Here is a 22,887-nt window from a genome sequence, read left to right on the forward strand (position 1 = left end):
AGTTCCTGAACATGATCTGACAAAAGAAATAGTTTTACTGGCAGAAATCCTTGCTGGCCCTGTTTTTACTGGCAGTTCAAGGCACTGGTCTGAACTGTCCAGGACAGCAGGTGACTGGAGATTTCCTCTCCAGTCAAGACACACAAAGCTGGCTACTCATGAGATTCAAACTGAAGAGTAGGTCTATATTTCTCTCCCTGGGAAAGCAAGTGCTTAAATGTATTTGACTAGAAATACTACGCAAAGACAGTAGATGGACACACTCCTCCCTAGGGCTGGCCATCCTCTTCTGAAGACATGAGTGCTAACTTCAACAAACAGACTCTCAGTCCTAGGTCACAGACCAATTTCTCTCCAGGTCTCAAGGGATTCAGCCTCAGAGCTCCTACTTCCCAGAGGAGTACTTCTTGGCTAGACTCACCAACGCAGAGCAAGGGCAACCTCCAGTAACTGTGTGCCATGAAGGGAATAAACAGTTGGGTGAACAAGGAATGGAATTGTCCTGCACAATGAATGAAAGAAAAATGGTGGCTGTAACTCCCCGGTACTAGTGTCTGGCATGGGTCTGCTGCCACCCCATCATTTGATGCAATTGCTTTCAGCTGGGTCAGGTCAGAAAGCCTTAAGTGTGTCTCCAAGGCTGGAGACTCCAAGGCCTGATACAAACTAATGGTCAGTGCTATTCTCACAGACATAAGCTTTACAGAATCACAGAATCAATTAGGTTGGAAAAGACCTCTGAAATCATCGAGTTTACCCTGTAACCCAACACCACTCTGTCAACTAGACCATGGCACTGAGTGCCATGTCCAGTCTTTCCTTAAACACCTTCAGAGACGGTGACTTTGCCAACTCCCTGGGCAGCCCATTCCAATGTCTAACCACTCCTTCTATGAAGAAACTCTTCCTAGTGTTCAACCTAAGCCTCCTCTGTCACAGCTTGAGGCCATGTCCTCTTGTCCTGTTGCTAGTTGCCTGGAAAAAGAAGCTGACACTCACCTGGCTGCAACTTCCTTTCAGGCAGAGAGTGTAGAGAGTGACAAGGTCACCCCCGAGCTTCCTCTTCTTCAGGCTAAACACCCCCAGCTCCCTCCTAAGATTTTTGTTCCACACCTTTCACCAGCTTCCTTGCCCTTCTTTGGCCCTGCTTCAGCAACTCAATGTCCTTCCTGAATTGAGGGACACAGACCCAGGCACAACACTCCAGGTGTGGTGTCACCAGTGCCAAGTACATGGGGACAATCCCTACTCTAGTCCTATTACCCACACTATTTCTGATACAGGCCAAGATGCCATTGGTCTTCTTGAACACCTGGGCACACTGCTGGGTCGTGTTCAGCCACTGTCGACCACCACTCCCAGGTCCTTATCCACTGGGCTGCTTTCCAGACACTCTGCCCCAAGCCTGTAGCACTGCAGGGGGTTATTGTGGCCAAAGTGTAGGACCTGACACTTGGTCTTGTTGAATCTTTAACCAAATTGAGTCCGAAAAGCAAACTTCAGGGATACAATAGGACAAGATTTGCAAAGAATACCTCCATATTTTCCATATCTGGCTAGGGTTGTCTGTTAGGTAAATAATAGGTTAGTGAAGCTAAAGTTCTCTAGCAAACCTGACAGATTTTTATACATTTCCACAAGGAAGAATTTTAACATGTGTGTCTGACTGGTTTCATCTTTGGTAACTCATGAAAAATGATAGGTAGCTGGTTAACAGTCCATGCCAGAATCAACAATCTTTTTTTTTCCTAGAAGCTGAAGATTTAAAGATTTTCCCATCAGAAGGATTTATGTAAGGATTTATGGATCCTGAAAAAGTTGGCTTAACCTGTATTGTTCCTCTGTCTTCTGGACATTTTATTTTTAACTAACTGTGGGGGGTTTTTTAGTATGAAAATATTAAGCACTTCTCCATGAAGTCCATGAGACCACAATGTAAGCCTGCTTATTATCTTTTCCTTTTATTTAATACTTTTTGCATACTTGTTATAATATTTATCACTGGAAAAGCTGCTAATTGACATAAACTGCATACAGTAGTAATAATACTTTGATCACTAATGAAACCCAGTTGCCCTAAATCCACACAATTCAGAGCTCCAGAAATTGTTATTCAAACTAGTTTCCTTTCTCTGCCAGCTGTTTCCGCTTTCTCTCTCTCTCCAGATCAACAACGATCTGGAGAGCATGGCTCTTGGTCCATTTTGGTATAAATGACATCCAAATTGTGTCTTGATCTATTTATTTGTAAGAGGATTAAGTTTTCTTATCTCTTCTGAAACATTTGAAAAGAAGATAAAACCTGTAAAAATCTTACAAATGGCGGCAATAAGAAAATTTAAGTCCACGAAGGCATTGCTTTGTCATGCAAAGATTAACTGTGGTCAGAAGTTTATCACAATTAATGTAAATAATGAAAAGAGAGGACTTGCAGATGGAATAAGAAAAAAACTTATTTTGATGAATAACAATCCAATTGGGATGTTGTCAAATCAGCTGACCCTCCTTTAATTCGACTGAGGACACTTACAAAACTAACTGAAATAATTTCCAAGCTACTAGCAATTGTCTTTGAGAGCACACAAGGGAATAGTGAAGTTCTAAGAGGCTGGAAAATGGCAAATATGGAGCCTATCTTCAGAAATAGGAAAAAAAGAAAGACTCAGGGACTCACAGAGAAATCATCTTAACTTCAGTTCCTGGAAAAGTACTGGAACAATAATCAGCTAAACTATTTTTAAGCACTGGGAAGATAACAGAGAGGTAAGTAACAGCCAACATGGATTTGTCGAGTGAAAACCTTTCCCAACTAACTTTGCTTCTACTTATGATGGAGTAGGAGGACTTGTGGACAAAAGAGAGTCAATAGATGCCAGAAATCTCTTGACTTTAGTCAGAATTCTGACAGTTTCTCACATAGCATTCTCATAAGCAGTGTTAAGAAATATGGTGTTAGCAAACTATAGTAGATCAGTGCAAGACCAAAGAATAATGGTAAGTAGGGTTCTATTAGTCTTAGTGTAGGGATTGGGATAGAGAGTGATATTCTTTTCATGGGTAGCACCAAGCTGGGGTGATCCTCAGGCATGCTAAAAGGAACAGTATAATCCTCACAAACTGGAAACATAGTCCAAAAAATAGGATATAAATCATTAAACATACTCAGTTATACAGAATAATCTTTGTAAATAATCTGATCAACAAATTGGATGGCAATTCTTCATGAACAACTCTGAAGGTTATAATACGTCACAAACTCTACATGAAACAACAATCTCATGCAGCTGGGGAAAGAGACAAATATCATTCTGAGATGTCTAAACAGAAATTTCATCCATAAAGTGTGTCTGCTCAATATGATAAGAACACAGTAGGAGTACAATGCTATATTTTCGAGATCTTTATTCAAGGATGTATAGAATATTTGGAAAAAGTACCAAGTGGAAGAATGATCAGACGTCTAGAAAGTATTATTTATGGAAAAATATGCCAAAGGAATTTGGAGTGTTTCAGCTGGAGAAGGGGTGGCTGAAGCGGGTGATAACACTCTTTAAATATGTAAAAGGTAATAAATACAACAAACTCTTCTGTCTTTAACAGGCTGAGATTATTGGCACTGCATCTCAGTCCCAAGTGGCAAAACACTGTCAGTGAGCAGAGTGCGGACTGGAACAGGCTGTCTGAGGACAATGTGGACTCTGAGACTGGGTATGTGGGAGACCAGCATTAGGCAATCATCTGCCAAGAATGGTTTGGATTTAGCCAGTCTTCTTGTGGAGAAAGATTCTGTGACTCTGTGAGGTTTCTTTCACTCTGTTTTCTACGGGTTATGATAAATATAAGCTAACAATAAAACACTGTACTTTGGCCCTTTAAATTCAGTATGTGGAAAGATCTTCTGAAACTGGAGATTTTCATAGTATCATGTTGCTAAAGTGACCACATATCAGGCAAGGGAAATGGGAAAGTTGAAAACATCCAAAATGTCTTCAGTGCTTGCTGTGTTACAATGAGAAAGAAAATAAAATGTTCTCAAAATATAGAGTATAGCACATAGTTTGGATGTGGCTTTTAACAACCACATACACAGTGGAAGTTTCTTATAAATTTCAGGGGGTTTATTAGCCATCATTGATAATTAGACTGTGTTATTGAGGCAATGTCCTGTAGTAAAGATTCACCCCTCCTAGATCACAACCCACCACAAATGATGAGAAGCAGTACTAATGGAAAGCCTCCAGTTCAAATTTTTCACTCAATTTTTAAAAAATATTTTTATAGTTTCCTAACTACACAACACAATTTTTAATAATTATTCAATCTTTTATTGCTATTGCCTTTGTATAGTTTTACTGAAGTTAATAATGCAACATATCAGCGCAACTGCCGCATGTAATCTCCAGAAGTGGGTCAGTGCTCTGGTAGTGAAGGATGTGCTGTCCCCCAGCTGGTGGCACCTGAGCCCTGCAGCAGCACTGGGAGGCAGTAGTGAGAGACTCCCTGCTGTGGGACAGAGATCCCTGCCTGCCCATCTGACCTGCTGTCTACAGAGTTTCGCTGCATACTAGGAGCTTGGCTCAGGGATGTTTTGGAGAGGCTGACGAGCATTGTCCAGCCCTGGAACTGCTCTCCCCTGCTGCTTTTCCACAGGTGCAACAACAATAATTGTCAGAGGCAACCTGGAGCATATCAAGCATGACTGCATGGCTCCAAAGGTAACGGTCAGGGTTAATTGTGGCCCAGGTAGTGTTTTGTCAATCTTGCAGATTCTTGAGGACCACTGGATGGATCCTGCAAGAAAACAGCTGTTTTTGCTGCTGGTTTTAACAAGGATTCAGCTTTTACAGGCACAGGACCTCCCTTCAGGGCCTTGCTTTGAAGAGGTGGGATCTGTCTGAATAAGTGAAGCAACAGGCTGAATGGGGGAAACACAGAATGGTCAACAATTAAGTGAGGAAGTGGTGGATTGTTAGGCAAGCAAATGATGTGGTGTGATATGAAGATGACAGGGCACAAGGAATCCAGGAGGTTTCTGGAGTGTATTAATGACAGATTCTTGACACAGGTGATCAAGGAACCAGTATGGGTACATGGTCTACTGTACTTGGAATCAAAGAACTACCAAGGAGTGTGGAAACTGGGGCCAACCTCAGCTGTAGTGAGAATGAAATGGTGGCGTTCAGGGTACCGAGAGAAGAGAGCAGGACAAAAAGAAGTGTTACAGTCCTGAACTACAAGAGAACAAACTTTGACCTGTTCAGGCACCTACTTGGAAAAATCCTCTTCTTTAAAGAGAAGAGGGGTCATGGTGTTCTGGTTGATATTCAAGAATTACTTTCTTCAAGCTCAAGAAACATCCATCCCCAGGTACTGGAAGTTAAGCAAAGGCAGCAACCTGCATGGCTGAGCAAAACGGTCTTTGTAAAACCCAAACACGAAAAGGGAGACGTGGAAGCAGGGGTAGAAAGGCATAAGGAAACACTGTTCAAGTGTGCAAGGAGAGAGCTAGAAAAGCCAAAGTATACCAGAAGTAGTAAACTTAGAGCTCTTTTAAAAGTATGTTGTCCATTAGACACAATCATTCAGCTCTGAAGGGACTTATTTCTAATCTCAAGGATTATGTCAACTAACTTGTGAGAAATGTGTAAAAATCTCAAAATCTATGAAGTATCACTTCACAACAGGATGATACTGAGTTTTAACTTTGTGTATATGTGTAGGTTCCTTTTAGGTGTTTCCATGGAAATTCATTACTCTGAAAACAACTTTCTTTTAGGAAATAGATGCAATTCTTGCTCCATAACTCAGCTAGTCCATGGTACTTATATTCAGTAGGAAATGCAGTTTATGTTGTTACGACACATGAAATTTTTCTTCTCTCTCTGTAACCCAATCCAGAACACATCAACCATTTAGAGATATCCTAGAACACTGGTATTAAATTAGCTTTCAGCTGATTCAGGTACTAAGTCACAGGGTTTTTTTAAGAACATTCTTTAAAAAGGTTAGTGAAGACACGAACCTTTATTCTGTTTAGAAAAAGTATGGCAGAAAACTGGCTTACAAATATAACAGAGACGTACAACAGAAGATGAAATCTAAAGATGGAAGAACTAGAGCAAGGTAGCATGCTATTTTGACAGGGAGGGTTACTGACAACTGAAACAGGTTATTAAGACTGAGTGGCTTTCTAGGAAAGATTGCAGATATGATGACCAATCTGTAGGTACATAAATTAGCAAATTAATATGCTGAAGAGGTTGTATTTTAGGCACATTTTCTTTTGGTCTCAATCTCAGTAATCAAACAGCTTTTCTACTGGTGAAAGGCAAGCAACAGTGTGCCAAGATCACCACAATTGCAATGTGAACAGAAGATCCTCCAGCACATGTGCAGTACAGACTTAAGACCACTATCTAGTGATAATTTCACTACTAGAAAAAAGTGTTGGCACGTGGTCCAGGAACCATAACAGAGCACAGTAAACCAAACACTCTTCATTTTCTCCTTGTGCTTTAGAAGCACCCAATAACTAAAATGCTATTATTGGTCCTGAAACACAGAGCAACTGGATTCACCGTGTGCTGGGCTCTCTGATAACCTTCGTGAACAGATTTCCTAAAGGAGAAGTGTAAAATTTTTCTGGTTTTATTTGACAATTAATATGTGTGTGATGATCCAGAATGCTATGCAAGATCTGTAATTTATTTCTCTTGTAGTGATTTCTGTACATCAGCAGCATTAGATTGTATTATGTCTTCACTAAGTCATTGTTCTACTACTTATTGTGTTCATTTTGCAAAATATTACTCACTGAGTTATCAGTGACAACTCAGGATTTACAAACAGGGCTTATTACAACAACAGGCAACATTTTCTGAGCCATCACAGTAGCATATTTTTTAATTTATGTGTGGTTGTAAATAGCTTTGTCTTACTTCCTCACCATTTGCCATGCAGATTTTCTGAAGGCTTTCAAGTTTGACTTCTAGTGAAAGTATATGAATATTAATTATCAATGGGGAGGCATGAACATATTATTCACAGACCCTTAGGACTGACAATATGTCAATTTATTATTTAAATCAGTTAACTTTTATACAGTTTAGTTTGCTCAGGGTACATGCTCATAATAAGATCATTGGATAGCTCAGTCTGTGCACGCGTCTCATGTCTCCAGTTCATTGGACCTGATGTTCTGTCCACGCGATCTGAAATCATCCTTGGCATAGAAACCTCTTTCTAATTAATCTGCTTTTTACTAAATTTACAGGTGTTTCATTATCTTCATTTTCTCAAGGTTTTCTTTCTATAAACATATTATGTTCTATAATTAGACACACAGCTAACAAGTATAAGCATCACATATTTTCACACAGTCTATAAGTATAAACAATACACGCTTGTCACTTCCATGGCAAGCAAGGTCTACAGAGTGCAGGAAATTGTTCAGAGAAATCTCTCTGTCCCGGTGACAATTAATTTAAAAGTTTTTGTTTCTTTTATTGAATTTTAAGTCATTCCTCCACAACAAAGTCTACAAAACACTTTCCACTGATCTTTCTTGTGTGAAATCAGCAAATGACTTAACAAACCTGTTTGGAGCTGGATTATAGAACATGTATTCTGTGACTTTCTGCAGAATATTCTGAGTTGGAAAGGACCCCCAAGGATCATCAAATCCAACTCTTAAGTGAATGGCCCGTATGGGTATCAGACCCACAACCTTGGTGTTATTAGCACCATGCTCTAACCAACTGAGCTAATTCTGTAAGTTCTATTTATAATAGCTGTTTTGTGTATGCTTCTCTTTGGTGTTAGAGCATGTCACTTCTCTTAGTCATCTTCAGTATTCCTGGAATGACTCTTTAGACAACACAGTTACTGAAGATATGTGTGATTGGAATATGGATAAGCATGGAAACTTTTCCAGGAATCTCTCTATTTTGGGTACTGGTATTTGAAGTAGTGTTATTCATGTTAGTCTCTACTTTGTCATTTACTCAGATGAAGACATTCTTCAGTTAATTTGCACTATGTTATTCACCAAGTATGTAAACTCCATTCTTGCTAGAGCAATATTTTCCTTTTTTATTTTCTTGCCATAGTTTGATAACTGCTTAGTATGCTCCTCCTGCTATTCAGAGCCATAGTCCAAGTATCCATCTGATAGCATATCTGCCATTTTCCTGTGGAACACTTCTGGTTCATCTGAGATACCACAAGAAATGCAGGGTTTTTTCAATAATATCCAGCTTTCCTTAGCTCAGTTGGTTAGAGCATGGTGCTAATAACAGGAAGGTCCCAGGTTTGATCCCCGTACAGACCATTCACTTAAGAGTTGGACTTGATGATCCTCGTGGGTCTCTTCCAAATCAGAATATTCTGTGATTCTGTGAATAGATCACGTTTACACATTAGTAATGTGAAAATATATGAATGTAAAAATTTGAAACACAATATTTCCAAAAGAATAAGCGTCACATTCTGACAGAAGCTGAACAGAAGATAATGAACTGAGGCACATAAGCAGAACAATCTTACTAGTGGGTGGAAAACACTTATGAGCTATATGAGTCTTTGGTTGATAAACTCAAGTACTACCTTCCCTCTCTTCCTTAGAAGGGTTATGAAGGGATATGTGGCAAAGGCAGACCACAACTTCTGCACAAACACAGACGTCTCTCAGCAAGGGCTGGAAGAGACTCACAAGAACTTTTACACATGTTTAAATAGGAGAGCAATCAGCAACTGCAGAGGATCCAGCAGATATAATCACTGAATAAAATGTGAAAGCAATTGATAAGGAAATTGCTTGAAATGCAAAGTATTTAGATCATATATGGTAGACACCAAGAAGACTTGCCGTGTAGTCAGGATATTTAAGAATTAGGTAACTTAACATTGGGATTAAAATCAGAATCTAAATCTTGACCAGCAATTTTCAAAATCTTGTCCCTAAGCTGCAACAGCTATATGAATATTGTTTGTTTTCTCATGGTTTCTACTGGTTTCAGTATTAAAACCAGATTCTCATCTACTGAAGCTGCTTCAAAATGAATCACCGTAGCCCCATTAAATTAAAAGGGAGAATCTGGCCAATAACATTTGAGCAGAATAAAGCAGTTATCATATTTTTCACTCACATATGGCTGAAAGTACATAACATTCCTCTCCTTCCTTTTTAAAATTTTTTTAAGACATAAATAGTATTAAAACAGCTATTACAGTTCTTTCTCTTAATTAACTAGCATTATTTGTCATTATATGTCACTGAAGTTATGGTGTGACTGGTGAGCTTGCCTGTGACTGACATCATCTTTAATTTTAATGCACTAGACAACCATACTTGTCCTCCCTAGTACTGTTATCATGCAGGTGTGCTGGTAGGATTTCTGGGGGCATTTCTTATGTTGATATGCTTAACCACTCTGCTGCCTTCCCAGTGGACAGTGAGAGAGCTGCTCTGTTTTGGAAATTCTGGAGATATATCAGCGGGAGATGTAGCATTTGCTTATTTTCATGCATTAAAACATGGAAGTCTTACCAGAACAATAGCTCTTGACTTGGCCATTTAGCCAAGTCTGAAGGATCTGAAGGATCATTTGATTGAGAGATTTGTTTGTACAGCAAAAGTGAGGCTGACGAGTAGCGCTAGAGCAAGAGTGCAGGTTAATTCTGTATTGAAGGCATAACCAAGAGAATAGAAGCCTATAAAATGATTGCAGGTAGTTATAATATTCTTTTATTTTTATATCCAAACTCCAGACAAACTTCATTCCAGCCTGGAAAGCACAAGATACCATTGTTTAAACTGTCTTGGATCCCTTTGGGCTGCAATAGCCAATATATTTAGAAGCAGTATAGCCAGAATGTTCTTTTCTACCTTTGTCTACCATTGGGATGTCACTTTGAAAACAAGTTGTTAGTCAGGCTGAGGCAAAGTTTATGATGGTGGTTTTCTTTCTTTACTCTTTGAATATGAGCAACTGATATATAACTGGCTAGATGCACACAGAGGGTACAAGCAAAGAAAAAAAGTATTTTCAATAGTCTGAAGTAACCATACAGTTATCTGGGGAATAACTTTAATCCATTAACCACTGTATAGAATAGTGCATGCACAACTACTGTAGTTGTTTTTCTTCATCTCCTAGACACAGAAATCCAGACAGCCACAATCAGTGAAATGCTTAGGAATATGTCCATTTGCATCACTCCTGGCTGCCTAAGCCTGAAAGGACAATGTTGTACCTAACCCATAAGGATCAGAGCAAAGGTAATGTTTGGCAGTTATTTCAAGCTGACAACATTTTGGGAAATAGCATATCTGGATAAATAGGTTATTTTCAAGGAAGAATCCACATATGTCGATTTTGCTGCTGGTCTGCTGGGTAGTTTTCAGGAGGCCCTTTCAGTTCTCTGTGATATATTTGCACCATCTGTATATGGGGATTAAAATGTCTTTCCAGAGTACTTTAAGATTGATGAGAGCTATAAAGATGATTTTCACAGTGTTTACCCACAAAAGATACATTACTGGCAAAGAAAGATGCCTCGAGTGTCCAGAGATGCCATACTAATCAAAAGTTTATTCCAGGACACAACTTGTTCCATGGGTTCATAAAAGAATTCAATCTATCAGAGATGCTGCATATATTGAGCCTGTGAAAACAGGCATTTTTTTTCCCCTTATATGTCATTGCTTGAGATTTCTTTAATAACATAAAGTTATAAAAGCATAAAAACATAACCTAGCCATTAATCTTGTTGAGATTGCCAGCTAGGGCTAAGGTCCGTGTCTGTAGCAGCATCTTCATTTCAAGTTATTACAAGACCATGCATCACCATGCATTACAAGACCATACATCACCAAAAAACAGTTGCACATAATTTAGCAGGTCAGTATGTTTTAATAACATCTGGCACATGAGTTTTCAAAATTTACTAGTCAGAAACTTGGTGGGTATCAACTTGGAAATACAGTGTTTCACAATCAAGAGATACCTTGATGCTGTTTAAAAGTGTTCCTTTAGTAGAAAAAAACTTTATTAAGAGTCACAGAAAAAAAATATTTGTTAGTAGCACAATGATGGTCCAAAACCAAGAAGGTACTGAAAAGTGGTACAGAAGGCCAGCCACAGATAAGAGAAATTCTCATCCATTAATATCAGCTAGTGCACTCACAGACTGGAACACTGGACAGGAGAGCAGCTGCAGAGTTTTCCTGTTTATGTACAGCTGCATCCAACCTTTCTGGATAACTACTCTGATTTATAAAGTGTAGCTCTTCCCTATTAATTTAATGCTAGGTCATGTTACTCCAGCCAGTTCGCTTTTTCAGTTCTACCAGTGTACTAGTACAGAAGTGAAACAATGCACATAAAGTGCCAGTAATAACTGGGTAACTGAAAAGGTTTTGCTTTAGACTAACAAAAACACAAAGCATTTAGAATATCCCTCCATAAATGAATACAGGATATTATTATAAAGTGGTCATTCATTAGAAGAGAAGACTAAACTCAGTGACCTAGCAAGCCCCATCTTGTTCAAGGTTACTGTGAGACAAGAATCAAGGCCAAAATATTTACCAAATAGGTAAAATGAGTATATAACTTAAAATAGTTCGCAAAATTCTCCAAAATGTGTGTCAAACCCAGCAATTCACATACCCTTGTTCCATCATTAATTCCAAACAAAATGAATATTTATGACATTTAAGTCTCGCCAATTACTGTTCAGACATGAAACCCTGACCTATTTGTCTGTGATTTCAATAGGGGTAAGGTTTCACCCCATATTCTTTTCATGCTGTAACTCAATCCAAGGTATACCATAGAGCTTTCATAAAACCCAGAAAAACCAAAAACCAAAAAACCCCCAACCAACCACCAAAAACAAACAAAAAAACCCCTCAAACCAAACCAAGAAAACACCAAAACCAAACCTGGAGATTTTTGCACTACAATCATTAAAAGTGTGTTCTATTTTTTCAATTTTCCCATGTTAAATCAAGTATTTCTGTTCTCATTTGCTGAAGTATACATAAAACTGATTAATAGAAAGAGTGGTCATTTAAAAAAATCTAACTCTAATTGAAAGATACCACTTCATATTATTTGGCTGACATTTCTGCAGCAAATAGTGAGTTTTCTGTAATGGAGAAAGAGTGTCAAATGTGTACTTTTTAGACCTGTCAACAAAAGATGATTTTAGTAATTATATAATGATCTGACAATAATACCACATTTGGGCATAATGTTCCCAAGTGTCCAGTTTCTTGGCCTCCAACATAGGACCTCCAGACCTTCAGAATGCCATGCAAAACTGGAGAGCAGTTAAAACTAGAGGAAGAAAACTCAAACTGAAGGCATTTTCCAGAAATACAAGGCCATATGTAGGACACTGGTGTGGAATGAGGATGATCCTAAGAGACAGAGGTTATAGAACTAAATGCCCTAATGCAAGTCACATGTGGAGGCACCAGCTTGGGTGTCAGAAGTTGTTAAACTTTGTTAAGTGGCACTGAACAGAAACTAGTCGGGCTGAGCAGGCTGAGCACAGCACCCCATCAGCTCAGCCTGGCCGATTTGCCATAGAGTTGACGAATCATTGCTAGTTTGCAGACTGCAGAATTACAGTTTGAGACTGGATGACACCACTAGAGACCTTTTTAATTCAATCTTGGGTCAGCTACAGCGTCTTGCAGAGTGTTGTATCCAGCTGGGTTTTGAATACCTCCAAGGATGGAGACCCCACAACCTCTCTGGGAAGCCTGTTGCAGTGCTCAGTCATCTTCACATTAAAAAGAAAAACTTTTTCTACCCTTAAATGGAATTTCTCATATTTCAATTAGCTCCCAAAGCCTGTCGTCCTGCCACTGGAAATTTGAGAGAAGATCCTGGCTCCATCTTCTTCACTGGTTTCAAACATCACATTCATAAGATCCACCTAAGCCTTCTCTTCTCCAAGCAGAACAACAGGCAGCTCTCTCTGCCTCTCCTGTATGACATATCTCTGCACAGCACTGCCCTGTGCTCCATAGCACAGCTGTGCCCTGAAGGAGTTTTTTTAAATGGTATCTTACAGGAATCTTAATTTTGCTTCTACATACATCCTGATTGCTAGGATCCATGTACAAGAGATATAAATCCATTTTCTTAAAATATCAAGAGAACATTATGTGAAGAGGAAGTACAAGTTCAGGGCTCTTGTATCTCACAGACCAATATCAAGGGCTGCACTGGAAGTTAGTCATTTCCTGAAAAATGTATGCCTGAAGCTAAGGATAAGGTTTCATCCTATGCGCATCTTTAGACTCCTCAGTCCCATATATAGGCAAGACGTTTTTTCCTTAACTGATGTCCTGAAAACTCCTTTTCTCTCCATCTTCTTCTTTCATTCTCTGGATTATGGACTCTTTCTTCAAGCTATGTCTGGCTGTGTCTTCTGGATAGAGTTCAGAGACTGGGAAATGAACCAGCTATGCTGGTTGGTTAAATTTTTATTGTTCTCTCTTTTGGTTTCAAGTCCATGTTACAGAGGCCTTGAAATGCATTATAAGCATATGTACTGTGTGTGAATGAGTGAGGCTGGGCAGGCAGTTATCCAACAATGACTGTGCCTAAATGCAATTCTGACCCTAACCACTTCACTGCAACGCTGTAACAGAGCAGCATCCTGTTGGCATGGTGCCATGACTTAAAAAAATTGTGAGTGTGGTTTCAGCTCTTGGGGGATTTACAGTTCCTACTAGCCTTCAGTCACTAGATGTCAGGGCTTTCTCTGGAAGTACCCATCCTTTCCAAAATACTCTGCTTCTGTAGTTCAGTATACTGCAAGTGTTTCTTATCAGCTCTGGGCTCCAAATAAATGCACAGGGTATATTGATGAACATTACCGATGCAAAGCTAAAGTAATGGTTTTTGACTGTGCAACAAAAGATTAGATACTTCACCCCCAAAAAAATAAAATTCACTTTCAAGCACAGTGCTTAATGAACTGACTAAAAAAAATAATTGAAAATGTTGATCTCTTTGCAATGGCCTCAGTAATTGTCAGTCAGTCATGGCCAGTCTTTGCGAATGAAGATTTGGGAAAGGTCTTTACCCTTTGAGCCTGTGCAGTGGATTTTTTAGGTGAGACACAGTGTGCGCTGAACTGAGCCCACCCTTTAATCCTGAGGTTCATCTGCTGGGTCCGAGCAAGCTTGGACAGTGGCAGCGAGGTCCTCAGGACGTAGGTTTGTTTAGAGTGACCTTCTCTTAGATGGATGGCCTTACAGGGCTGACGAGCTCCATCTGCCCAGAGGAGTTCCCTGACCGGGAGTCGAACCCAGGCCGTGGCGGTGAGAGCGCTGCATCCCAACCACTAGACCACCAGGGGCCCCCCCTCAGTAACTGTAGTGGTTCCAGACCTTACCACTGTGCACCCTGAGCCAAGCACCCAGAATTTGCCTACCTCTACGATATTATGAGATTATGAAACCTTCACTCTGTAGCACTGAATTCCCTCAAAATTTAGAAAGACAACAGCTGGGTCCTCACTGCCTCGTGGGGAAAGTACTCTGATATGATGAGATGAGTAAAGCTAGCAAAAAACAGAGCAAGGACCATTCTCCAGCCATAAGATCAGTAGCCCAACCTATCACCTGTCTCTAAATCATATCCTTTTTCCTTTTCCAAACCAGGAAGTCCACATCCAAAATACCCTGGGAATAGAGCCTGGTAGGGCATATATGCTGGTCTGGGAGAGGGCCAATGGCACTGAGCAGGCATCATGCAGGGTGTTATGCTGTAGGGCCAGCCATGTTCTGGGATGTGAGCCTGTGTCTTGAATTTACCCGGCTAGCTACTAACAGGGGTCATGACATGCCTGGCATAAAAACCTGGCCAAGACATTCTGGTGGCTGATGAGAGGGATGTGTCATACTGACCTAGCCCATTTCAGGCTGCCTTTTGGAGACAGGTGTGCCCACTGAGGGGCTAACTCACAGCCCACCTGGTGAATGCAGGAGGGACTGGAATTGCCCTTTAAATTGTGAATCATGAGGCTGGGTGTCTTCCTGGTCTCACAAACACAGATAGCCTGTGTTTGTGTCTCCATCTTGGCTCAAATGTACGTAAAGTCTGTTCCATAGTACTTCAGGCACTGTGCCATCCCTCAGTAATCCTGTTTTCTTCTGTGTCTGCTGTCACTGAGTAGGGTTGAACTGTTCTTTGTAAAATATGTAATTCATCTGCTAAGGTCAGTGAGCTCTCTGTCTATATGTCAGTAACCTTTAATCCTACTTTGGAATGTTGATCCTTCTGTTCCTTGATTGTTCCTACCATTTTATTACCATTTCCAATTGGATTTATGTTTTAATCATAGTCACAACCTATATATATCTATTTACCATTAACATATTTGAATTGCTCAAATAATTATTAAATTTTATAGCTGTAGTATCATTTGAGTTTCACACCTATCCAGGCTTACAATCACTTTCACAAAACACACTGTTAATATCCAGTTATTCTAGTATGATTTGTACATTTGTTGAGAAGAGATTGGAGTATAATCCCAAATTAATTTCATGCAGGCTAATAAACAAGTGACACAATCCTTCATTAATCAGGACTGAAGCAAAGCCCTTGGCTGAGGTTTAGAAACTTCCAAAGGCTGGTGTCATTCCCAGAAGTAATTCACAATCTAAACACTTGTAGGCTTAATATTCTTGTATATTTTTTTACATACACCCACATATGCACATATTCCTATCTGTATGGATACAAGCTGTATACATCTTCAACGTTAGTATGTATTATTTGCTCTCACATTAAGTCATTTGAAAATTGACTCTTTCACTGACATTGTAAGACATAAATAAAAATATTCAAAGAAGAGATGAATAATACTATAGAAATGAGTATTGTGGATTTTAAAAACACAAACCAGAAATTTTATAATTGGCAGATATGTTTTAAAAGGTCTCTGAAATGTGGGACTGGAAAGGCAGTCATCAGGCCTTATGGGACTGTCATCACTATGCACTAGGCTTCCCTTCCCTCTCTAGCACATGTGGTCCTAATTGCTGTGTTGGCAAGACTATGAAGCTGGATTCTTCCTGAACTGGCTGTAACATTGGCAGACATTTACTCATCCACTGCTAACAGTTTTTAATGGAAAATCTGTATCCATTCATGCTAGAAAAATGCTTATGTTAGAACAGAGGAAAATTAAACAGAGAAAACCAGATATCAGTAGCTTTTCCAGCTGCCAATAGTAGATATTCTACTACTTTGTTAGCATTTATTGTATTAAATTTGAGGAAAAAACATTGAATGTGATCAAACTTTAAAAAATATTTTTCAGAATTGTACATATTTTTAACCATATTTCTGATTCTGCATGTGTCACAAATTGAGGATTGTACAGCATGTGATAGTAAATTCAGAAGTTGTTTATACCTGACTCAAACCTATGAGCAAGATACACAGGAAGCAACTTTATCCTTGCAAAATTGCAACTACTGCATAGGATGATTAAGGTGCATCTCCTTAGAGAGATTAGAGCACTTCACTCATGGTTGTTGCACACAATGTAGAGCTGTTTGATCGGTGGAATAATAATTCTCAGTTAAAAGCCCCACTTGCCTCTAACTTATCAGGAGTATTTCTTCACTTGCTGAGAGTTTTCCTGCACTTCACAGCTCCAGACACTGTCCTGGTATTGAACAATTCTTACATCAACTCTGCTTAGAAGGATATTTCTGCAGCCACAAGAAAATGGGGATTATTAAGGGAAGTCAGTAATCTTCCAGGTCTTTAGTCACTGTAATGTGAGAGATCATATCCAAATCTCTGATATAAGTTGCAGCAGAAGCTCAAGTCTTGTAGGAGCAGGGGTTGAATCTAGAGTTGAACATAACAGTAAGGAAGACTGGTACAGAGTAAGTAAGAGTAAGTACACTGGTGCAGAAAACTCTGTGTAGGTGAAGGGAAGCACAAGTAGCAGGTGTTAAAAAGGGCACATTGGGCCGAAAAGGATTTACATCTGGAAGTCCTGAAGGATCAATCTCCAGGACAATGTTATTTCCCATTTTCAATACTGAACTTGGCACATTGTAGAAATCATCTAACAAAATTTGTTGATGACGCAAACATCTTCAAATACAGACAGATATACGTGTATACATACATGCATGCATACATATATATACACACATATACATACATACATACATATATATGTGTGTGTGTGTGTGATTTTCCGTATGAGGAAAAGCTGAAGGATCCTAAAGTCTGTACAGTAAAGTGTTACCAGAGAAGTATGCTATTTGATGAAAAAAATTCTCAATAGAAGGTGTACAGAGAAGGGCAACAAAGCTGGTGAAGCATCTGGAGCACAAGTCTTATAAGGAGTGATTAAGGGAACTGGGGCTATTTAGCCTGGAGAAAAGGAGGCTCGGGTGAGACCTTGGTGCTCTCTACAACTACCTGAAAGAAGGTTGTATCCAGATGGGGGGGGCGATCTCTTCTCCCAAGTAAAAAGCCACAGGACAAGAGGAAATGGTCTCAGTTTGCCACATTGGATATTATGAAAAATTTCTTCACTGAAAAGGTGGTCAGGCATTGGAACAATCTGCCCAGAGAAGTGGTGGAATTACCACCCCTGGAAATGTTGGCATGTGGATGTGGCACCTGGGAATATGATTTACTGGTGAATGTGATGATGCTGGGTTAACAGCTGGACTCAACAAACCAAGAGGTCTTTTCCAACCTAAACCATTCTATGATTCAATGTGTGTATGAGTGCTATTGGATTTTGTAAGAGAGAAAAACTTTATTTACAAGGGGATAGTAAAATAGATTTTTTGTATAACCTAGAAAAAACAAAGTTTAGAATGGCCATGATTGCTAGCTCTAGATATATCAGATGCACAAATTCCAGTGAAGAAAGAAGCCATTTAAGTTAAAGGACATTACTACAAATTAATGTAAAATGGTAAATTAATAATTTTGGATTAATGGAGAAAAAAAGCTGGCAATCAAAGCAATGAGGTTCTGGAACTGTTCCCAGTCACATAGTCTCTTGGACAAAATAGCTTTAAAATGTAGTTTGATTGACCTATAAAACCAATCAGAAGACAGAGTTGCCAGCTATGTCAAGGTGCTCAATTCAATGATTTGAAGTCTGCAGCTTTGGGAGCAGAGTGTGAACTTGAAACTTGACTGCCCACATCTTTTCAGCATCCTTTGCCACCAGTACTTAATCACAGTGTATTTGTTCCCACCAACACTAAATGTTTTCTTATTCATTGGTGATTTGTAGTTGGTGTTTCCCTATCTTGTTCCGACATGTGCTCTGGCTTCTTTGTAAGATTAGACCATGCGGTCAAACTGGAAAAAGTGTGCATACATAGTGGGTTTAGACATTTAATTCCTTTCCTGGACCAAAGCAACTTGTCCAAGATAACATGTTAAGTCTGTCTCAGAGTAGGAAATCAAGTCTAAACCTAATGGTCATCTTTCTACAGAAACTCATTAGGGACCCAGAAGAATTAAGTTCAAATCCCTTTGCAAGGGCACACTTAGATCTTGAATGAGAAATGTTGCCCTACATCTTAAAATTCTTTTAAAATCATTGTGACAAACAGATTTTAACAAACTGCTATTTTCCAACAAAATGCAATTTACTGAAAATCTTCCAAATGGATTTCACTCTAACATCCTAACTACTGGGGTGTAGGCTGTTTTGGAGAACAAGTAAGACTGTCTTTTGTACTTTAAATTAAATATTTCAAAGGATGTCATTTTTATTCCATTTTAAAATGAAACCAAATGTTCATACTTTACCATTTTTCTTAAAAGAGTATTCTTATTTTCCATCCAGGAACATTCCAGCTGCCATTTAATTCACTAGGTCATGCTTCTTATGAGTAAGTGGAATGAAGTAAATTACAAAATTCTCAGCAAATCTGCTATCAGTATTTCTACAGCATCTTTATGACCAAGGCTCAGCAGTAGCTTCTTCGTGAAAATGAACTGGTCACTTGAGGTAAATGGAATGCAGTATTTGGTACTGACATTTCTTCTTAAATTCTATTATTTCTTTTAGACACAATCACTTTCCAAGGATAAAATCTAAATATAAAAAGACAGAATCATAATAAAAGTCTTCAGAACTAAAAGTATGTACTTTCTGACTTTTCTGTCTCTTTATTTTGTCTCCTTATAAATTTATTGTTAATCATTAGCTCTTCTTTTGCCAAAAGTTGAAATGAAAGCATATTTAGAAATAAAATAAGTCCAACAATGCTTAAGTAGAAAGTTGTAGCTCTCTTCTTGTAAAAATTGAACATCAATATCTGCTGAGCTGCCAGCAGGTAAAACTCCACTTGAAGAAAAGAAAAAAAGAAAACTGTATTCTGCCTTTGCATTAACAGTTTTTACATTGAATCTTGGGATACTGGATGCTTATTTTGAGGACTGGTTGCTCAAATCATAAGGATTTAATCGTTCATTCCAAATGACAGACCTAGCCTTCAAATGAAATAGGTAATTCTTGCTGCTCAATATTTTCCTAGATCTTACATTAAACTTATTTTTTTAATTTTAGTTAAATGTTTGTGTAATGGGCTGACCCTTGCTGGACATTGGATTCCCATCAAAGCCACTCTTACTCTTCTCATCTGGAAAGGGAGCGAAAATATAACAAAAGGCTCATGGGTCAAGGGGAGATCATTCAACAGATACAGTCAACTTGAGAAAATCGATTTCATTTGTTACCAATCAAGGGTAATGAGATATAAAACCAAATCTTAAAACATATTCTCCCACCCCTCCCTTCTTCCCTGGGCTCAACTTCACTCCCCATTTCTCTGCCTCCTCCTCCCAAGTGGCTCCGGGAAACAGGGAGGGGTGTTGTGGTCAGTTTATCACACATTGTCTCTATTGCTCCTTCCTCCTCAGCAGTAGGACTCCCCATGCTCTTCCCTTACTCCAGTGTGGGCTCCTCCAGGGGTTGTAGGTGGATCTCTGCTCCATCTTGGACTTCTTTGGGCTCCAGACCTGCCTCACCGTGGTCTTCCCAACAGGGGGCAAGGGAATCTCTACTCTGGATCTGGAGCACCTCCTCCCACCCTTTTGTACTAATCTTGGTGTCTACAGAGTGGTTCCTCTCACATATTCTCACTCTGGCTGCAATTTGTTCCTGTGCAGTAAATTTGAGCCATTACCACCATCACTGCTGGGCTTGGCCTTAGTCAGGTCCATCTTGAGCAGACTGACATTGGGTCTATTGGACACAATGGAAGCTTCCAGCATCTTCTCACAGAAGCCACTCTTGTAGGCCTCTTGCTCCGAAAATGTTTCCGTGCAAATCTAATATAATTTGATGTATGTTTTCACCCTCAGTTCTTCTTTTGAGCAGTCAGCTATGACATGTCACAGCAGTGCTTGATAAGAGGTGGTATCGTCTTTGGGAAGAGATGTTGTATTAGTGAAATGCTCTGTATGGCCACTTTCAGCCCTGGAGATGTCTGCCATCTGCCTGCTACAGTTATTCCTTTCAGTGGGCCTTGGTGAAAATGGTGAGTCACAGATGTGTGTTCTCTCCCTCTGTTTTGGAAGCTTATTATTTAAAGGGGAATAGCAGGAAAGCTGTGGTTGCACTTCAAGTCCATGGCTGAGTTTGAAAAGCTTGAAAGACTGTCACTATTTTGTCTCACTACACTAAAAATATCAGCTCAGAGAGAGGAAAGGCTTCCCAGAGAAATACACCTTCAGTCATAAAAGCTTTGATGAAAACTTTGCAAGCCATCTTTGTCTTCTTTTCGTCTTTGTTGAAATCACCATGAACGTTGAATTTAGTGAAGGAATTTCCAAAATATGGTGTATCTGTAGAATGTAATCAGCTACACTGCAAAAAACGGCAAAGATTGTGGTGAAAAGAGAATAGTCAACACTTGTCAGCATCAACTGGAAGCTAGCACTCATGCCTTCCAAACTCACAGCTTGGCCTTGCAAGCTGCTGAATATCTTTGTCAGTGTAATAGGGTGGTGCTGAGTAAATTAAAAGCTGAATTGGTACCACTGCTTAGTATTAAGGCTGCAAACATTTCCTGTTATAAGACCTAGTTGCTTATACTTTTGCCAAACTAACTGTTTAGGTTGAAATTTTCCATTCATGGCATTTGCCTTATGAAAAAATCTTTTGGAAAAATTTCAGCCAAAATGTTTCTTCTGTGAAGCAAGAGAAAAACATGCTATTTTTTGCTGTTAGGAAAACAACACCATAACCTTTACTTTGGCAACTCTTGTGCCCTTCTCATATGTTGGAGCAGGAACTTTACATCTGGCAAAAGGGTGCTCCGTGTGTCACTGATGTGCTCTGTGCTATCCATATGAGAAACCACTTAATACGTAAATCTTAAAAAAGTCCAATTTGTATGAACTCACTAGCGGTTTGTTCAAACTTGACCACAAAAATCCCAGAAGCTCCTGTTCTTACTGAGCATACTGACATACCAGTCCTTTATCAATGACCTGGACAAGGGAAGCAAGTGCATCCTGAGTAAGTTTGCAGTCGACACCTAGTTGGATGGGAGTGTTGATCTGCTGGAGGTTAGGAAGACGCTTCAGGAGGACCTGCATAGGCTACATCGATGGGCCAAGGTCAGCGGTATGAGGTTCACTAAGGCAAAGTGCAGAGTCCTACACTTGGGTTATGACAACCCTATGAAGTACTACAGGCCGGGGGAAGAGTGTATATGAAGCCACTGAACGTGAGCCAACAGTGTGCCCAGGTGACCAAGAAGGCCAATGGCATCCTGGTTTGTATCAAAAATAGTGTGGCCAGGGGGACTAAGTGATTGTCCCCCTATACTCAGCACCGATGAAGCTGCACCTCAGGTACTGTGTCCAGTTTTGGGCTCCCCTATTCAAGACAGACATAGGGACGCTGGACTGTGTCCAGAGAAGGGCAATGAACCTGGTGAAGAGTCGGGAGAGTGAATCCTATGAGGAGTGGTTGAGGGATCTGGTGTTGTTTATCCTGGAGACAAGGAGGCTCAGGGGAGACCTTGTCACTCTCTACAACTACCTGAAAGGAGGTTGTAGCAAGGTGTGAGTCAGCCTCTTCTCCCAGGGAACTAGCAACAAGATAAGAGGAAATGGTCTTATGTTGTGCCAGGGCAAGTTCAGGTTGGACATCAGGAAGAATTTCTTCACTTAAAAAGAGTGGTTAAGCATTGGAACAGGCTGCCCAGGGAAGTGGCGGAGTCACCATCCTTGGAAGTGTTCAAGAAACTATGGCACGTGGCACTTAGTGCTGTGGTTTAGTTGACATGGTGGTGTTCAGTCGAAGGTTGGACCCAATGACCTTGAAGGGGTCAGGGAAACCCCCGATATCAATGTGGGCTGGGGGATGAACAGATTGAGAGCAGCCCTGCTGAGAAGGACTTAGAGATGCTGGTGAGTGAGAGGTTGTACATTAGCTGGCAGTGGAGATGCAGGATGGAGAGAAACTTTTTACAAGAGCATGTAGTGACAGAACAAGGTGAAATGGTTTCAAAGTGAAAGACACTAGGTTTAGATATTAGGAAAAAATCTTTACTGTGTGAGTGATGAGGCACTGGAACATGTTGTCCAGAAAAGTTATGAATGCCCCATCCCTGGAAGTGTTCAAGGCGAGATTGGATGGAACCCTGAGCAACCTGGTCTAGTGGAAAGTGTCCCTGGCCATGGCGGGGGGTTTGGATGATATATAAGGTCCCTTCCAACTCAGACCATTCTATGATTCTGTGAAGATTCTATGATTCAAGCTCCCCTCTCTCTGAAGCTGCCTGTTTATATGTCATTTCCATGAAATGATAGACTATGATGCATTTCCTCTTGGTTCGTT

The sequence above is a fragment of the Manacus candei genome, unplaced genomic scaffold, assembly GCF_025592945.1.
Source record: "Manacus candei isolate 608988 ecotype Guabito, Panama unplaced genomic scaffold, ASM2559294v1 h1tg000011l, whole genome shotgun sequence".
Classification (NCBI taxonomy): Eukaryota; Metazoa; Chordata; class Aves; order Passeriformes; family Pipridae; genus Manacus; species Manacus candei.